Below are 18,798 nucleotides of genomic sequence, written 5' to 3'. Positions count from 1 at the left end.
TCATTTGTGGATTCCATACCGATTCCTCTAGACATTAGATTACACTCTTCTTGCATGTCGTCAATTGTTAGTGGATCGAATTTGGGGAGCTTGGAACGAGAACTTATTCCTTCTCTAAAGTTTTCCCATGAGACAAGGAGTCCATTTAAAGTCATGATAGTTAACTCTTTACCATCATAGATGTGCTCAATTGTTGAGAGTTGATTTCTTAATTCTAAACAATCCTCACAAAGTATGAGGTGATGGTCTCTCCTTTATTCATTTTAATATTAGAGAATTGATTTTCAAGAGTAAGAATCCTACTAGTGTTGTTGATCTTAAACATGTTATCCAGGAAATTGAACATGTCATCTACAGAATCTAACTTTGTGATAATAGGTTGTAGATGATATTTTACTATGTCTACTAATAATTCCATTACTATGATGTTTTCCTTTTCCCATTGACTCCTCATTAGATTTAGGAGAATTTTCTATGATTGATTTTGACTCATGGTTTCTTAGTATTAGCATCATTTGCAATTTGCAAGCTTCAAATTTTGAAGCACCTTCAAGTGTAATTCCATTCACCATTTTGATAAGTATAATATTTTCAAAAATATGTATGTGTATATTATTAAAAAATTTGATATAATTGTCTCTTAAGCATGCTCTGATACTGTATGCGTGAATAGTGGGCCTCAAATTCTCACACACACACTTCAACATGGTCTTTACCTAAGAGATCATCCCAGAATGAATATTGAATTGTTCATTTGAGTAATCTGATCAACGCGACCTGTTGCCTTCTAACTAGAAGGATTTTGCCTTGTTGTTAGACCAAGAAGCAAGCAACCAAACCTTTTAGTATGAAGGATTTATGCAACTAGATAATGCAATTAATCCAAATGAGAGATGCAGTTTAATCTAGGAATAAGAAAAAGCATTTAATCTATATGTATGCATTGTATTAAACTAAATGATATGGATACTAAGCAAGAAAATCTATGATAACTGTAGACAAGTGAGTATGCAATTCGACAGTAATTCAATGCAATTCAAATTCCAACCCCCATTATAAGGAATTAGAAGCCTCTTATATAGAATTCTTGAAATCAATCAACGGTTGAGATCAATTCAGATCAACGGTCAAGATTGACAATGAGATCTAGTCAGGATAGAAAATTCCTAGTGTAGGTGAGGTTAACTAACTCAAATCCTGAGTGCCATGGAGAGTTAACTGAAATTCACCTGAGTGTGAGAATGAGTGGATTAAGCCAATTCCAATTTGAGAGATAGATCACTTGGAATTCCCATTCTTGAACTAAAGAGAAGAAATTAGAAGGTTATTAAAGTTTACTAAAAATGAGATATGACCTCATAAATGTATATTTCAATTAATTGAATAATCACATTCAATAATTAAAGTGAGAGCATTATTAAATTAAATAAATTTAATTCCTTAGTACATTAGCTTTAGGAGATAATTTAATTTAACCAAAGTATAAACACTTTAAATTTAATTAAATTTAATCAATAGGTTCAATGTAGCTAATTTGAGTCTATACTTTAGGAATCAAATAAAGTGATGCAGGAGCATCCTAGGTGTAAGGGCAATCTTGCATCACCCAAAAATATTTAATTTTCAGCCTTTTTTATTTTAATAAGGACTAGTAGACAGGGTGGTTACTATTTATGGTAACTTACTATTTTTAGTAATTTTGTCATACAAGCTCAAAATGTTCTCATTTTCTATAGGAAGGTTCATTTTAGAGTTGTAAGCCTACCATAAAAATCTAATTGCTCAAGTATTAGTATCAAAGAAGTTATTGCAGATTTTCGATGAAAAAAATTTGCGGAAAAATCTTCAAGCTCACCGTTGGAGGCCTTACAGTGCCCAAATGAGATCCGAAAGCTCGACAAAAGGGCGCTAGTGTAGTTCTGATACTGTAGATCAGAAGCTGGCATTTTCGAAAAGTGGTTATAATAGCCAATCAGAATAACGGTTTGTGAGTTATGGCCTTCGAAAGTTGGGCTACTGAAATTTCTAAAATAATTTGTCAAAGATGTATTTGGCCGACTCTATGTGTATTGTTAGGGTTTGTTAGCCCTAGGTATTAAGTTTAAACATCTAGAACCTTTCTGGGCGGCATAAAACTGCCTATTTAAGAAAGGCCCAAAGATTGTCTAGGACAACTCTAGGGATAGTTCACATAACTCTCTTGCAAATTACTGTAATGAAGGATCCCATTTGGGTTCTCATATTGTAATTGAGAATTATGTAATTCTGCATTTGTAGCAATAATAAGAAGTTCATATTTTTTTCTCGCATGTGTTGTTGTTTCTTTGTTTATGTTATGAGTTTATGGTATTAAGGAGAGTCCCCTACATCATAAAGAGTGTGATTAATGCATATTAGGGTTTTTCTGCATTTGACAATTAAGTCAAATAGCGAGAATTGCCTAGTGACATAGGACTTTAGGGTTGATCAAATAGACTAGAATTGGTTGCCATGGCAATGAGCCAATTTTGGGGTATTACATTTGCCACTCTTTGAATAAATGTGCAAGCAGCATGAATAATTTAAAGAAAATCAAAAGGTATGATGCACAGATCAAGAAATGAGATTTGTTCTGCAATTGATGACACAGAGATCAATTGATAAGCTTTTAAAAATTATCTCTAGAATGAAGCTTAACCTTAAGGGATCCAGATAGAACACCTATATACTTGGATTGATAAGCTTTTAAAAATCATCTCCATAATGGAGCTTAGCCTTAAGGGATCCAAATAGAACACCTAGATACCTAAATTGATAAGCATTTAAGATTATCTCCAGAACGAAGCTTAATCTTAAGGAATCTAGATAGAACACCTAAATACCTAGATTGACAAACTTTTAAAGATTATCTCCAGAACGGAGCTTAATCTTAAGGAATCTAGATTGAACACCTAGATACCTAGATTGACAAGCTTTTAAAGATTATCTCTAGAATAGAGCTTAATCTTAAGGGATCCACATAAAACACCTAGATACCTAAATTGACAAGCTTTTAAAGATTATCTCCAAAATGGAGCTTAATCTTAAGGGATCCAAATAAAACACATAGATACCTAAATTGATAAAAAGATAACAAGATCCAACCATGAGTCATAGACTCATCCCCAGAACAAGGCTTGACCCTCAAAAGTCGACGTTTAGACTGTCTCGATACCTGTCCATCGAACTTTGATAAAAACTACTATAAGATGTGATCAACTAATGAAAAGATGAGATAGATGATGTAGATGCTACACTAGTACATTTGGGCTCAATTTTTTACCTTTATTGGTCAAAATTTTGACCCAATTTATGACCAAACTTTTACTAAATTCGACCAACACATTGGTCAAAAAAATTTCGGTCAAAAATTCAACCAACCTACTAGTTGGTCAAAATTTTGACCAATATGTTGATCGAAAAAAGTTGAAATTGTGACCACATTTTTTGCCATTCATTAGTCGAACTTTCAACCAATGCTTGGTAGAAATCTGCAAGGCATTGGTCGAAATTTTGACCAATGCTTGGTGGAAAACTGCAAGGTACTGGTCGAAAATTTGTTGGTCAAAAATTTGACCAATGAGTAGGTTGGTCGAATTTTTGACCAATATGGTGGTTGAAAAATGTTGGGATTGTTAGGGCATTTTTCTGCCATTCATTGGTCAAACTTTTGACCAATGCTTGGTGGAAATCACCAGTTCATTGGTCAAAATTTTGACCAATTCTTGGTAGTAAACTACAAGGCATTGGTCAAAATTTTGACCAATGCTTGGTATAAAACTACATGACATTGGTCGAAATTTCGACCAATTCTTAGTCAAAAAAATTTTGCGGCTCACTATTGTTGAGGTCCACTTCAACAATGGCCCTTCCTTTGAAATTTCCATCTAAGACCTTTATAATGAGATAATGTGTTATGAGCTCTTCATCAGTGGGATGGAACGTGAATCCAGGAGGCACAACTGCCTCCTGGATTCATGTTCCATCCCACTGATGAAGAGCTCATAACACATTATCTCATTAGAAAGGTCTTAGATGACAATTTCACAGGAAGGGTCATTGTTGAAGTGGACCTCAACAACTATGAGCCTCAGGGAGGGTTCAATTCCCTCCTTTATTATTCACTATGCATATAAACCCATACACCCATTTGATCTCAAATAATGATATGTACTAAATGTTGAGTGTTTATGCTGAGTGCTCCAAAACCATCCATTTCATGCCTTCATCTGTACACAATTTCTTTCTAGTTTCTTTCTACTCGCACGCCCATTTCATTTCATATGATCATCTAAAAATTATGTCACTCTAAGCTCTCAACTGTTTCCTCTTGATTGATTGGACTCGCTAAGTTGGCTTGCCAACTTGCCCCACTAATTTGACTATTCAAGTATGCTCACCAAGTTGACTCTTTGAGTTTGGCCATCAAGTCACCCCACCAAAGTGCCTCATCAAGGTCAATCTTTAGGTCCACTTATCGAGCTTTCTCACCAAATCAGCTCGCTCACCAACTTGCCCCACCAAGTTACCACTTTAAGCCCACTCACCATGTTAGATCGTCAGGTCGGCTCCCCAAGTCAGCTCGCCAAGCTGACAATTGAAGTACACTCACCAAGTCGACTCTCTAAGTTCGCTCACCAAGTCCGCCCCCTAAGCCAACTCTCTAGGTCAGCTCACCAAGTCACCCCCACTTGCCCCACCAACTTGCCACTTTAAGTTGACTCGCCATGTCAGCTCGCCAAGCCGACTCCCCTAGTCAGCTCGCCAAGCTGACAATTTAAGTACGCTCACCAAGTTGACTCTTTATGTTCGCTCACCAAGTCCACCCCCACCCGATCACCTCAACGAGTCGACTCTTTAAGTCAGCTCACCAAGTCGGCTCACCTAGTGGTTTTACCACCTTGCCTCGGCAAGTTGGCTCATTATGTGTGCTTTCCAAGTTGGCCCATTGAGTTGCTTCTCTAAACCCACTCACCATGTCAGCTCACTTGTTCAGCTCACCAAGTCGACTGTTCAAGTACGCTCACCATGTGGGCTCGCCAAGTCACCCCACCAAGTCATGTCAACAAGTCGATTGTTCAAGTATACGCTCACCAAGTTGACTCTAAGTTCGCTCATCAAGTCACCTCGCTGAGTCACCTCAACGAGTTGACTCCTTAAGTCTGCTCACCAAGTTAGCTCTCCAAGTTGACTCACCATCTTGTCTCACCAAGTGGGGCTCTCTATGTAGGCTCACCAATCTGCCCCACCAAGTCGCCTCTTTAAGGCCGCTGACAATGTCGAGTTGCTAGGTCTATTCCCAAAGTCGACTCACCGAGTCAACTGTTCAAGTATGCTCACCAAGTCGCCTCACCAAGTCTACTCGCCATGTCAGCTCGCCGAGTCAGCTCACCAAGTCACCCCTCCAAGTCGCTTGAAGCAAAGAAAAAATTGGTGTCATTCAAACTTACCATATCTGAAGGGATATAGTGGTTGAATGTCATGCACAAAATTTATGAGATAAAACACAACCAATTTTTTTTTGAAGGATGAACTAATGATAGCACATAAGAAGACCCATACTCTGTTATGAGTATTCTATCAAACTATGGGATGTCAGGAATAACTTATATCCTTTGATATTATCGGAATGTTACTTTATTCAGTCATTGAATGGGAGATAATTAATTTAGTTATGACGAAGAATTTTCTTTCATTTAGTACCTCAAGTTTCTAGGGAAATTTGGTTAGTTTTCTAACCTTCGTTGGAAGTCCAAGTTATAACTAGAAAATATTATCTTTTTGATTTCACATCTAATCCCTATCAATTTTGTATCCATGTAGTTGCGATAATAGTTTGTGAATTGAAAATATGTCTCTATTTGTTCTAGATGCTCTTATCTTAGGTCATCTTACTATATGTATATATGTGACCTTACTTGTTACAACCTATGTCTGATTTTGATCCATTTTAATAGGATATAGGTATAGCTATTTACTGAAATTCTTATATTTATCCTTTGTTAACTAAATTGGTGTCCTTGGACTAGGTATTTGACAATAACTCATACTCCCAATTACTATAATGTGTTACTTTCTATTCATTCTAGCATTTTAATTTTATTTACTTAATTATCTAATTCTAAAACTGGCTAGGCGTGCATGCATCTAATGTTCTTTTAATACTAACAAGAAACCCCCCCCAACCTCACATAAAGCTTCTTTTATATCAACTTCCTTCTACGAACTTAATACTTGAAGAGTACCCATAACCATTTAGGGAGTTATGATTATGTTTTCAATATATTTTTATAATTTCAAATCTCATTAAAAGGATATTAATGTTTTCTATATCCCCAATTAATTCTATCATTACCAAATTTCTACATACCCAACTAAAATAAAGCATTATAATCATTAACTTCACATAAAAAAACATTTCCCACTTAACCTAATATCAAACTTTTCATAAGCTATATAAAAATGAAACAATCCTATTTACCTACTAACTCCCCACCATTCTTCCTAATACTCCTATATAATTGTCCTACCTAACTACTATCCACACAACTCACTTTCTTCTTTACTCCCTAATCCTATTTGACGTGCTTATTCATCCAATAATACTAGACCCTAAACAATACTACAATCCAAGCATTAATATGTATCCCCTTTAATGATTCCTACCTCTAAAACTGGCGCCTATCTTACTTTCCCATAGCTGGCGTCAGAATTAGTTTTAAGGCTTGATTTGACTTTTTCTTCAGTGCTTATCCTTCCTAGGTCCACGTGGCTACCTAGGACACATAGTTGTAATCATATTTTTTGGTGGTTAGATGATGTAGGATACATTTGATCCCTTAGTCAAATCAGCACCCTTTTTTTTGGATTTTCCCACTAAACTATGCTTGGCACCTAGTTCCCATGTGAGAGGGTGGGGGTATGTGATGGGGAGGCTCCCAAGGTGGTCGACCTTGGGGAGTACCCTCATTATTATGTCCTTTATTTATCTTTTTTTTTTTTTTGTATTTGAGTCTTGAAAGTTAAGTGGTCTTAGTTAGTGAGCATATAAAATTTATATATATATATATTTCTTTGTATTTTCTTTTCTAGGATGGTGACATAAGGGTCACGGGTATAATGAGAAGCTCTTTTACATGATTAAGAGCTAGCTAGTGTGGGGATTTCCCCATGTCAAGTTATTCTCTTATTATTGATTTGTGCATATGATCCTAAGGATATTCTTTCCATTATAATATTTCTCTGTATTCTTGGCAAAACTTTATTTCTTCCTTCCATACATTTTCCAGAGAGAAAATGTGCACATTCAGGTTTAGAGTTCTAGTGGTGAGTTTCATCATAAAGTTATTAGATTTAATTTTCTTCCCATTTAAATCATAATCTAATAATTTTCTTAATGTCATTATCTACCATGCATATACAATGTTCCATTAATAATATAATGCTTTCTTGTGATAACATAGGATCTTACAAGCCCATCACTTATGCTTTAAATTGAGACAACTATATCAATAGAAAAGAAACTTCCTCACAATAATCTATGAAATGTTTCTAATAAGAAAGAATGTCTCATTACTTAACTTCTCCAGAATTACATTAAATCTCTAATTGTGAAACTTACAATGACTTTTGCTAAATCTACCTTGCATAATGTTACAAGGATTATTCTATGTAAAGTCCTTGTGAGGTTTGACTTTAACTAACAAGAAAGTTCATATGTGCAGAAACTTGTGCACCAGATTTCAACATGTCTTCCTTCACAATCAATGTTTTCCATATGAGAACATATTTCCATACAAGGACAACAGTATACAATTTTCTAATTGATTCCAAAATCACAACTAAATACAATAGGAAGTAGCTTTTCTTTCTTTCTTTTTAACTATATTACCCACTAACATATTCCTTCCACAATTATCCAATGGAACAATGATGCCGAGGTATTCTACTCTTCCATGACTCATGATCATATAAGGAACATACATATACAACATTTTCCATTATTTCCTCAACATATACATTAGGTAACAATGATACAATCTCCTTTCATCGCAATGAGACAACACGAGACCTTTTGAATTCTTATGAAACATGATCATTGAAGGACATGAACAATGAGTAACATGAACACTGATCATCATGATCATTGAGAACATGAAGAAGCTAGTGAATCATCCTTCACAAAGGAGGGGCACAATGTCAAGTTTTCTCATCCAAGCATCAATCTGCAAGGTGGTCATTCCAAGCCATTTCCATTGCTCCCTTGGGCACACATCTACAAATGCATCACAAAGAAAACAACAAGGACCATGGGTGCTTTCCACCCAACCATAGGCCTCCAAGGAGACCACCCTCGCCCTAGGGGAACAAGGCTCAAACCAGGTTTCACACATACATCACAAAATTTTGCATGAAGACACAACACAAAACACAATCAACACCCTCCCATGGCTTGCACAATGATTCACCATTGGAATCATAAAACGTTGGGTGAAGGTGGGCTCTTCAAGGAGGAGAATTTCATAAATATCATATTGCCAATACATTTTGCCTCTCAAGGCCACCACAACATAAACAACATATTACCACTGCATTGCCTCTCAACGCCTTGGAAACAACCATCTTCTCCTCATCCACCAAACCTCCTTGTACCTCCCAAACAACAAGATTCATGGCCATGAAGGAGCCCATGCTCCATAATAACAACCTCATCATGAGGTAAAAACAAAATTTTCTTTCTCACCTGCAATGTCAAGCCCAACTTATGCCCTTCACCCAAGGCTTCTCTGCCCTCCCAAGGGTGAGTGAAGCCTTCACACCCATAATCACAATCAACACTCACATTCAAACAAGAACAACATCAAAACAAATGAAGAACAACAAAACAAAACCAAGAAAGGATCTCCAAAAGCACAAAACACATTCTCTTTCCATTCCAACAAAAAAAAAACCAAGAAGGTGAACCAAGAAATTTACAAGAACATCACACATTCTCACATTGTCACAATACAATGCTCATAATGCAACAAGAACACCACACTTTCACACAATACCCAAAAATCCATATCACAAGATTTACAATGCAAATGCATACTCTATTAATGAACTCTCACACTTGCAAATTTGTTTAACCATGCTAAAAGCAAGAAATGAGAAAGAAACAAGTTTTGAGACACCAACCTTGGTCCAAGCTATGGTAAGGATAGTTGTAGTAGAGCTCCCTTAATCTCCCTCCAAAACCTAACAGTCTCTAAAATTAGAGAGTGGGTAGATACCCCACTAGTTTGGACAAGACCCTCTAATAAAGCCTTCTCACTAACTTATTTTAGCAAAAACACTAAGCCACTACTTCTTACAAACTTGTCTCCTCTAACTTTTCTATTTTTGACTAAGTGGGAACATGGATATGACAACTCCAAATTCGAATTGATGGAAGAATGCATGGGTAAAAGGGCCCTCTAGGCTTTCTAGGTACTCACATGACCAAAATTAGGCCCCTAACTTGCTATACTATCATATGGGTAGCTTATTCTCTCATAAAAGACACTTTGGGACCACCTAATGACCCCTAAAAACCCTAGCCAAGGCCAAATTCGAATTTCCTTTGATTGAGACTCCTCATGGCATTTTTTTCTATGTGAGTTTAACTTGGGTTCTTCATCGGGGTTAGGTTTAGGTTAGGTTACTTCTTGACAAACCTTGAATGACATGGCATCTCCACAAGGACAACACAAGTGTCAAGTGATACACACAAAACATCACATTACATTAAAAATGACCTATTTTACAATAATACATGAACTAGGCTACTATGCACACATACAATTCACATGTACGAATAAAACACATTACAATGAGGTTTGAATCTTTTCCACTGATTCAACCTTGGCTATGTCATGTTTGTAGTAGTTTGAGCCTTAATTCCCCTTTAAACCCATGGTCAAATTTTTGCACACTAAACTCAAGCATCAGTAGTCTAAGAAAATCATGTAAATAATAAGTACATAAGTGAAATAATCATTATCTCATTCAACATTAGACTTGCATATATTTCATCATCTCAATTTAACTTTCCCTTTCTCAATCATTTCAAATATAACCTTCAAAATATTAAAATATCAAAACTTACATACCACATTTCGACATTTGAGTTCCATACCTCATTCTTTTTAATTAAATTACTTTTCCTAATAATTTCCATGTAAAATGCTCAAAATACTATAACATCAAACTTTACTTATCAACATAACATGGTCAATTTAGTATTCTGAATAACTTTATAGTCTATTTTTTTAATCATTGCAACAAGATGCTAAATTTCACAACTATTGAATCCCTAGGTATGCAGGTTAGGTCTCAATGCATAACAAAATTTATCTTTTAACTCTAATTTCAACTTTAAACATTACATTCTTACATTACAAGCATTTCTACCATTCAATTTCTATTAAAGCAATGTCAATAGCTTAAAACATGAATAGAATCATTAAATGCATCAATTAGGTCATAATATGCAAAGGTAATTGCGGATCATCAAAATGCAGATATCTAAATGACATAACCCTATAGTCTCAAAAGTGTATAAATACATAGGATTAAAATCACCGTAATGCAATTATCTCATTGGTACTATGACGGATCGGGTGAGGCCTCACATTGAAAGTGCATATTAGATTCATGACACTGAATATGATGGCTAGAAATTGCATATCAAACCCGTGTAGGATAATATTAGTCTTTCTGTTGCAGATCATACTTCATATCATACCTTAAAGTGGTCATTTACTAGTCCCAAAGTGGTCTACAAAAGCCTACAATAGCTAGCTAACATCTGGATGTGATACATGTTGATTATATGGCATTAAAACTAATGGATTGAATTGTTACAGTTTGATTTGTGACTAATAATAGGTTTGTAATCTCTCTTTTCATTCTTAGCAGTAAACAATAAACTCATATTTTGCCATATCATTTAGCTGTACATGTTTTGATTCATTGCATAGTCATTTCCTTTAATCATTTGTAATGTGTTATCATAAACAAGCATCAAATTGAGCTAATTCTCATGAAGAGGGAACATGAATACCAGAAATATCATTAGAACCATTTTCATTGGAGCTAATAAAACAAGCACATTAAGCTCTAAACCTCGTTTGTGTTCCTCAAGTTAAATGCTTGCAAAACCAAACTTCAATAACACCATTTTCAGGCTGCATATAAATGTCCATGGCATTGTCCTTACCAGCATAATCATTTTTCAAGGGTGGAACTTACTTTTTATTTCATCCTCATGTGCACCTGCTTGCAACAGGGTGAACAGTGACACAACATTCCTCAACAGAATAAAAGCATTGGATTACACATCCAGTAGATGCTAAGTTTTAACTTTTTATTCTTTGATTGAAATTTTGCTTCAGTACTAGTGTGACCTTTTCACACCTTCATAACCATTGTTGCTTCATGGCACTGTCCTCACTGTCCTTACCAACATAATCATTTTTCAAGTCTGAAAAAGTTGATTTTTTTGACACTTAGTCAAGTTTCCACATCTGCTATAGATGGAGCCAGAGAGGAGCTTGATTAATGCCCTCCTCTTGAAGCTCCAAACCCAAATTCGTCACAATTTCCTTAGTCTTGATACAACAACTAGACACTTGCAAATTCTGAACAACGTTATGTGTTCGAGCATCATCATTGTTAGTATTCACATAGCAAAAAATGTCCCTCTATTCACAAATTCATTTCCTATAAAGAGTGAACAGAGAAAGGAACAGTGGGTGACTGATGAACAAACATAGTGATGCTCTTAAACAATGTTGTATGGTAAATTTCGCTCCAGATTTTCCTATTCGAATATTGCCAGTTTTTTAAATGCAAGGTAAATACCATTCAATCAACTTTGATTACTATATTATCCATATTAAAAGTTCTGATCATTTGGAGGACAAGAAGCGGAGCTTCAACACCTATTTGTCTGGGAGGAAGTACTTTTGTTGCTTCTATCAACAATTAAACACCTTATCAGAAGAACCACAAATGACATAGCCAATACAATATTCCAAGTCTCCTCTAAGATTTTCCTGATTTCTTTAACACCAGGTGACTACCATTGGCATTGATCACATTTTGTTACCATATTATCCATATTACAACTTTACTACTCTAAAATGATGTCTAATAAATACAAATTCAAAGCCAGTACTTTAAAATGAAGTTAAATCAGTCTAGGAGTAAATGCCAGTACTTTAAAATGAAGTGAAATCAATCTAGGAGTTAGAGTAGCAACACCCTGGAAAAAGATTCATGAGAAAACATATTAGCATTGATCTTTAGCTAACTCATAATTTATTGATTAGAATTGCATAACGTCTATCTTTATCCACATCCTCAATCACCTTTTTTTTCTCATCCACTGGTGGGAGTGGAATCTGCAATCAGGTAGAAACCAATTCCCATGTGATCTCCACATGCATTAATTTTTGTTAAAAATAGATAGGCAAAATACTATACAATTTTTTATATCAGAGTTCATACCTTGATTCTCCTCATCTTATTAGTGAATTTTGAATTGACTTCGAAGACATTTGTTTGTGCCACATTTTTTGTATTTGGCTCTTTATTGAGAATTTTATGTTTCACACATGAAAGAGGATGTAGCAATCTGACAATATCTTCATCGGTCAAATTCAATTGAGTCTTCACTTCTGAGTAACTTAGCCTTTTAGATGCATTGAATAGCAAGAATGTTGATGCTTGCATATCATAACCACAGAGTAAGTTACACAAGGAAAAAGAAGTGAATTCCAGATATATCAAGGAAACTGACACTGATAAATGTGATGTATTCACTTTTCATATTTATGGTTTCTATAACACATCAATTTTAGTTTTCCTTTAAACAGATAGCATAAGTAGAAAATGAATCAAATTATCAATGTATGGTCATTAACAATTAATGACATTAACCATTGCTTTAACTTATCCTACCCAACTAATTCTTAACCAGAAACTGGAAGAAGAAATTCCCAGTAATGATCAGTATAAAATGACCTTTAATGCCATTTTACATGAATCAAGGAATCTAACTGTTAGCCAGTAATCAACCAAAAAGGAAATTACCTAGTAAGTAGTAACAACAAGTTCCATAGGCTTAGGGTAAAACTTCCCATTAATATTACAAGTACCCAGAGATTATATCCATGTAAGTTGTCTATGCTTTGTCTTTGTCTGATAGAACTGCTTGAACACCTCTATGCATCTTACCTGCATTAAGTAGCAAAGGTCAAAATGTTAACCTACTTCAAAAATTGGCAAATTTAAAAGGTATATTGTCTACAAAATGGGCATACCATTTCGGCAAGCAGGTTAAGATCAAATGATTTGTAACTCGGCCAAAATCGAGTTGTCAAAACTATCACAGTCAAGTCTATGCCAGGATGTGCTTGAGAATTTTCATTAATATAATCATCAAAATGCCCTTGGTTCTCCTTTGCTAATGTTAAATCTGTGACCTACATACAAGCACACAGATTTTTACACAATTTACAATTAGATTAACTTCATTGATAAGAATCAAAGTGAGTTTTTTATTTATGTATGATGCAGCATACCATTCCCTTCATTTTAGAAGTAAATTGGCCACCAAACTATTGCTTCAGCTTTTTCAATATGCTTCTTTCATGATCATCATTTGCACTTTTATCAAAAAAAAGTCTTTGTGCAAGCTTCTTCCTGCAATTTCAACAAATATTAATTATATATCACAACACATAACAAGACAAAGTCCTAAATTTTAAAATAGCATTATATGGATGAAGATTGTTATTCACGTCATGAATTCTAGATTGTAAAGTTTTCATTCACATCATGAATTCCAGATGTGTAAAGTTTCCATTCCTCATGCTTTATGGCCTTTGGCAAAGTCTGGGTTAATCTATACTTGATAATTCCAAACAATAGTCATTTAAAATTTTTTAAAGCAATTAAAACTAGACTAGTACAAAAAGAAATTGAACCATCTATTAAGAATATGGAGTATGTAACCTGGACATACCAAAATAGAAAATGTATCATATTCTAATAAACAGAACTCTACTTTTATAAACATTGGATTAGATTGTTTGAAGTAATAAAGGTGAACCAGCTAAATAATGGGCTAATAAAACATTCTTTATTGCTGGTGAGAAGCATTAAAAACTATATTAATGGTATGTTAGCCTGCACACCCAAATTCTAGGTTAGTTCAACCATGGAGATTCCCAGGGTCCTATCAAATGGGTCATACCAGAAAACCCTTCTATTCTACAAACCTCAATGGGTGGTCGACATTGACTATCCAAGCAACTGTCTCCTCAGGGAATCAACATAGCAGATGCCTATGTACCAACTTTTGGTGCCTTCTACATTAAAGAAACCTATTTTGAAGATATTGCCTTGTACCAAGAAAACTTTTGGACAGAGAGCTGCCTATCAATTGAGTCAATCGTTTCTTTTCAATTTGTATAATATGTTCTGTTGAAACACACATTCATTACCTCTTTTGGTTGTTATAATTAGATGCCCCAGTCTTCCGAGGGTGACCTTGATGGAAACCCCCCCTATGCTTGTTTGGGGCACAAACATAAGTGTTCAAGATGTCAATCAAGCAGTTCAACACTTTCTAAGGAATTTTAGGGATGATCCTTTAGACCTCGAGGGGAAATACATGAGGCTCTTGGAACAGGTTCAAATCTGTCCCTGCTGGCTTCTTATGGTTACCATCTAGTCTCATTTCAAATTATTGGTTGAGCACATTTTATTTTGTATTCACTTCATTTAGTTGATTTCTCATTTAGACAATGGAAGTCGAAGGTGATTCGTTGAATATTGATGCAATGAACATCTTCGAATATGATGAAGACCTTTATGGCAAGATGGTCAGATATCCTCCTGAAGTTCTCACCATTTTTGACATTGTATTGATGGATGTAGCTATTCACCTCAAGCCTTTGTGGGAGAAGCACATACAAGTGACTGAATTGTATTTTTGGAAAAATATGTTTTGTCAATTAGTATGTTTTCATTTAATGACTTTGTTGTTTCAGATTTTGTTTATTTATGCACATAAATATGCCTCAGACTTACATATAACTGCCATTGCATTCAAGCAAGAATATTCAATCTTAGAGATACAGTTAACATGCAAGATCTGAATCCATTAGGTAGGCAATGCTTTTTAAAGTTACATCTTCATTGTTCAATGCTATTTGAAAAATCTAATAAGGGGGTTTTGTTGTCTATGAAATCTAGATATTGAGAAGATGGTTTCAGTCAAAGGAATGATAATTCGGTGCAGCTCAATTATACCAGAAATCAAAGAGGCATTCTTTAGGTGCCTTGTTTGTGGATATGCTCCAGCACCAATACCTGTTGATAGAGGTAATTCATTGGATTGCAATTGAACTCTTAATATAATAGTTAATTGTGTCTTCATTGTATGTTATGTTTGTTTCTCAATTCTATTTTGCATAAACTATGGTGGAGAATCTACGGCTTTAAACAGATTCATGCTTATGAAAGTGATCTCAGAAGCTTTTAGATTCCAAGATTTTGCAAATAAGATCTTACTCCTTATTGTGACACAGCCACTGTTGATCTGCTCTCTGTAACCTTAATTGGAACTAATAGGACACCGTACATGAGGTTCTTCTAACATTGAGATGTTTGCTTGATGAAAGCTATATATGAGAGAGCACATTTTTTTAGTGTGAAAAAATCCTTGTATGAGAACTTTCACACCAAATTTTATTCTCATATTCCATGAGAATCTTCTACCGAATTTTGTCAAATGTATTTCATGCTTTTAAAAAAAATCTCATATCTTTGCTTCACTACGTACAATGGTACTTGCTGTCTAAAAGTGTTTTTGTTGGATTTGTATTCACATCCTATTTTATGCTTCAAATGCTCAGGTCAGATTGATGAAACTACACGTTGTGCAAGGCCAGAATGTGCTGCTATGAATTATTTGACATTGATGCATAACAGATGCAGGTAGGAACTTGTTGATTTTAGTTTATGCATGATTTGAAGCTGCATTTTCAAGACTCTGAAGACAACTATATCCTTTTACTTTGTGGTTAGGTTTGCTGATAAGCATATTTTAAGGCTACAAGAAATGCCTGATGCCATTCCAGAGGAGGAAATTTTGCACACTGTTAGCTTGTTGATGCACGACAAACTTGTTGATGCGGCCAAACCTGGTGATTGAATCGAGGTGTGTCTGACATTACATGATATAATAATTCTACACTCATTTTTATTGTCAAGTGTTAGCATTTGAAGGTTGACATTGGTTTTTTTTTGTAGGTTACTAGGATTTTCAGAGCTATGACAGTTAGAGTGGGACCAAACCAAAGGATTGTCAAATCTCTATTTAAAGCAAAGCTCTCAAGCCTATCTTAATCCATTTAAGTTGGAAATGAGGACCTTAATGTTGTATTCTATGATTTCTAATTCTAATTTGTAAATCATTTGCTGGTGCAGACCTACATCAATTGCCTTCATCTGAAAAAGGCAGACAAGACAAGATTGCAAGCCGAAGATCCAATGGAACATGATACCAATAGTGATAGTTTTGCCTCTTTTCAAGAGGGTGATATGTCACCAGCTGATTATGAAGCTAAGGTATAAACTCATAATTTTTACCTTTTGTATATAACATGAATTTTGCAAGCTCTAAAATTGAATTTTGACTGCCAATTTCCAAATTGAGAAGTTGAAAGAACTATCTCGCATGCCCAATATCTATGAGAGGCTAACTAGGTCCTTAGCTCTGAGTATTTGGGAGCTAGAAGATGTAAAGAAAGGGATCTTATGCCAGGTATCTTTCTTTGCATTCATTATCGATTAATTGGTAATTTGTTGCATGTTCTTTGAACCATATGTTAACCATTATGCTTCTTAAACAGCTTTTCAGGGGAACTGCAGTAAAACTAGCTTCAGGCGTTACTTTTCGTGTTGATATCAACATCCTACTTGTTGGGGATCTAGGTACTGTAGACACCTAAATCCTTTAGAAAATAAAGTATTTCTATTTTCTAAAAAAATTCTTGATGACATCATCATTTATTAATTAATTATTTATTTTATTCATTTATTTATTTTTATGCCATTAAATCCCTTTATCTTAATTAAAAATATTTAATTAAGGAATCCCTCCCAAAAATGTTTAAATCTTATGTAAACATTATTTCCTTATTTATTAATTATTTAATTAATAAATTGACCAAAAATTTCAAAAAAAATAATTAATTTATTTTTTGCCCAAAACTTGGCCAATTTTCTTAAGACCGCTAACCTCTTCCAAAATCTTCTAATTCTTATTTAATTTTGATTAAAGGCTAATCCCATCATTTCCTACCCCTAATCCCAACTCAAAATATTTAATTAAGATTAAATAGTAATCCTCATGTTTATTAAAAAAGTTTTAATAAATATCTCCTCAACCCAAACCTTTGTAATAAATAAAACTTTATTTATTTCCTAAAAATCTAATTTATCCTCATCCTAAGAAGTTCTAGACTCTTCTAGAAAGTCTTCGTCCTCATCCAAAGTCTAGACTCTTCTAGAAGATGTCTTTAAACCTAATCCTAATCCCCTCCTAACCTTGTCACATTCCCTAAAAATGGGTTAAGACTTACTAACCCAAGCCAAAGTTAACAAATATCTCCTCCTTCACCCACCTTCATTAAATGTCATCCACTTGCCTATGCCTAAGCTAATCCTAAACCATCCTAATCCATCTTCTAATCATTTGCACAATCTTAAGCAAGCTTAAAACCTTCCTAATCAAGCCCAAGTCGAAATTCCTCTCATCTCCCTCAAAATATCCCAACCATAAAACTTTATGAAGTCCACTAGGCCATAAATGACTCTTCCAAATCCTTTCATTGCTCTTACAAGCCATTATGAGGGTCTTTATGAAGATTTTTATCCCTTGAGCCTCCTTTGTTGACTCATCCTTCCCCTTTCCTCCATGCTCTCACCCTGTGGCATGTGTCCCTCCCTGATTGGTTGTAAGGAAGCATAATCCATGTGCTCTCCTCTCATGCAATATGAGCCCTCCATGAGCTTTTCCCCATCCTTGCATCTTAGCCCTCAATCCCTCAAGCCTCTTGCCTATAAATTGGATCCTTCCCCTTTGCAAAAGAACACAATCCATGAAGTAAAGTCATAATGCCATTTTAAGAAGCCATTTTACATCAAAACCATACACTCACACCCAAATTCCAACTCCATTTGAAGCCCTTTTTGAAGCATAAGCTTGATCATACATCCTATCTATTTAGACAAAGCCACTCAACAAGAGAGCTTCTTATTGAGAGAGCCCATTAATGGCCCATATTCTCAATTGAGAGCTCATCTTAGTCTATCTTGAATTTTATGAATTTTGTTTAGTTTGTAGAAGCTATATTTAAATTTGCTTTCTATTAGCATACTAACATTGCTCATATACATTTTGGCACGCCCGGTGGGACCCCGCATGGGTCATCTTCATTAGCTTTTTTAGTCAAGTTTTGTATGTCATTTGCTAATTTTGGCTAATTTTGCTTGTTTTTGTGATTGGTAGGATTGTATAAATTGGTTTTGTAGGTCCACATGAGCATGAAGAAGACAAAAGAACTCATAGTCTATCTCATAGTGTTTGCAGATTTTTCAAGCTTATAGGTAGACAAAGCACTTGGAATTCTTCTTCCTCTTCTTGTCTATATTCTTCTTATTCCATCTACTTCTTCTTCT

General features: G+C 35.0%; 2 pseudogenes; one reads left to right on the top strand and one right to left on the bottom strand.

Annotated features, from left to right (window-relative positions):
• Positions 1 to 12,356: 12,356 nt before the first annotated feature.
• LOC149566686 (cullin-1-like) lies at positions 12,357 to 13,852 on the bottom strand (annotated as a pseudogene).
• Positions 13,853 to 14,602: 750 nt separating this feature from the next.
• Positions 14,603 to 18,798, top strand: part of LOC149566685 (DNA replication licensing factor MCM4-like) — a 43,919-nt pseudogene continuing 39,723 nt past the window's right edge.

Source organism: Cupressus sempervirens, chromosome 3 (genome assembly GCF_028749045.1).
Source record: "Cupressus sempervirens isolate cs-2001-9-10 chromosome 3, ASM2874904v1, whole genome shotgun sequence".
NCBI lineage: Eukaryota > Viridiplantae > Streptophyta > Pinopsida > Cupressales > Cupressaceae > Cupressus > Cupressus sempervirens.
Note: the sequence above shows the minus strand (reverse complement) of the source record. Positions and strands in the feature narration are given on the sequence as shown.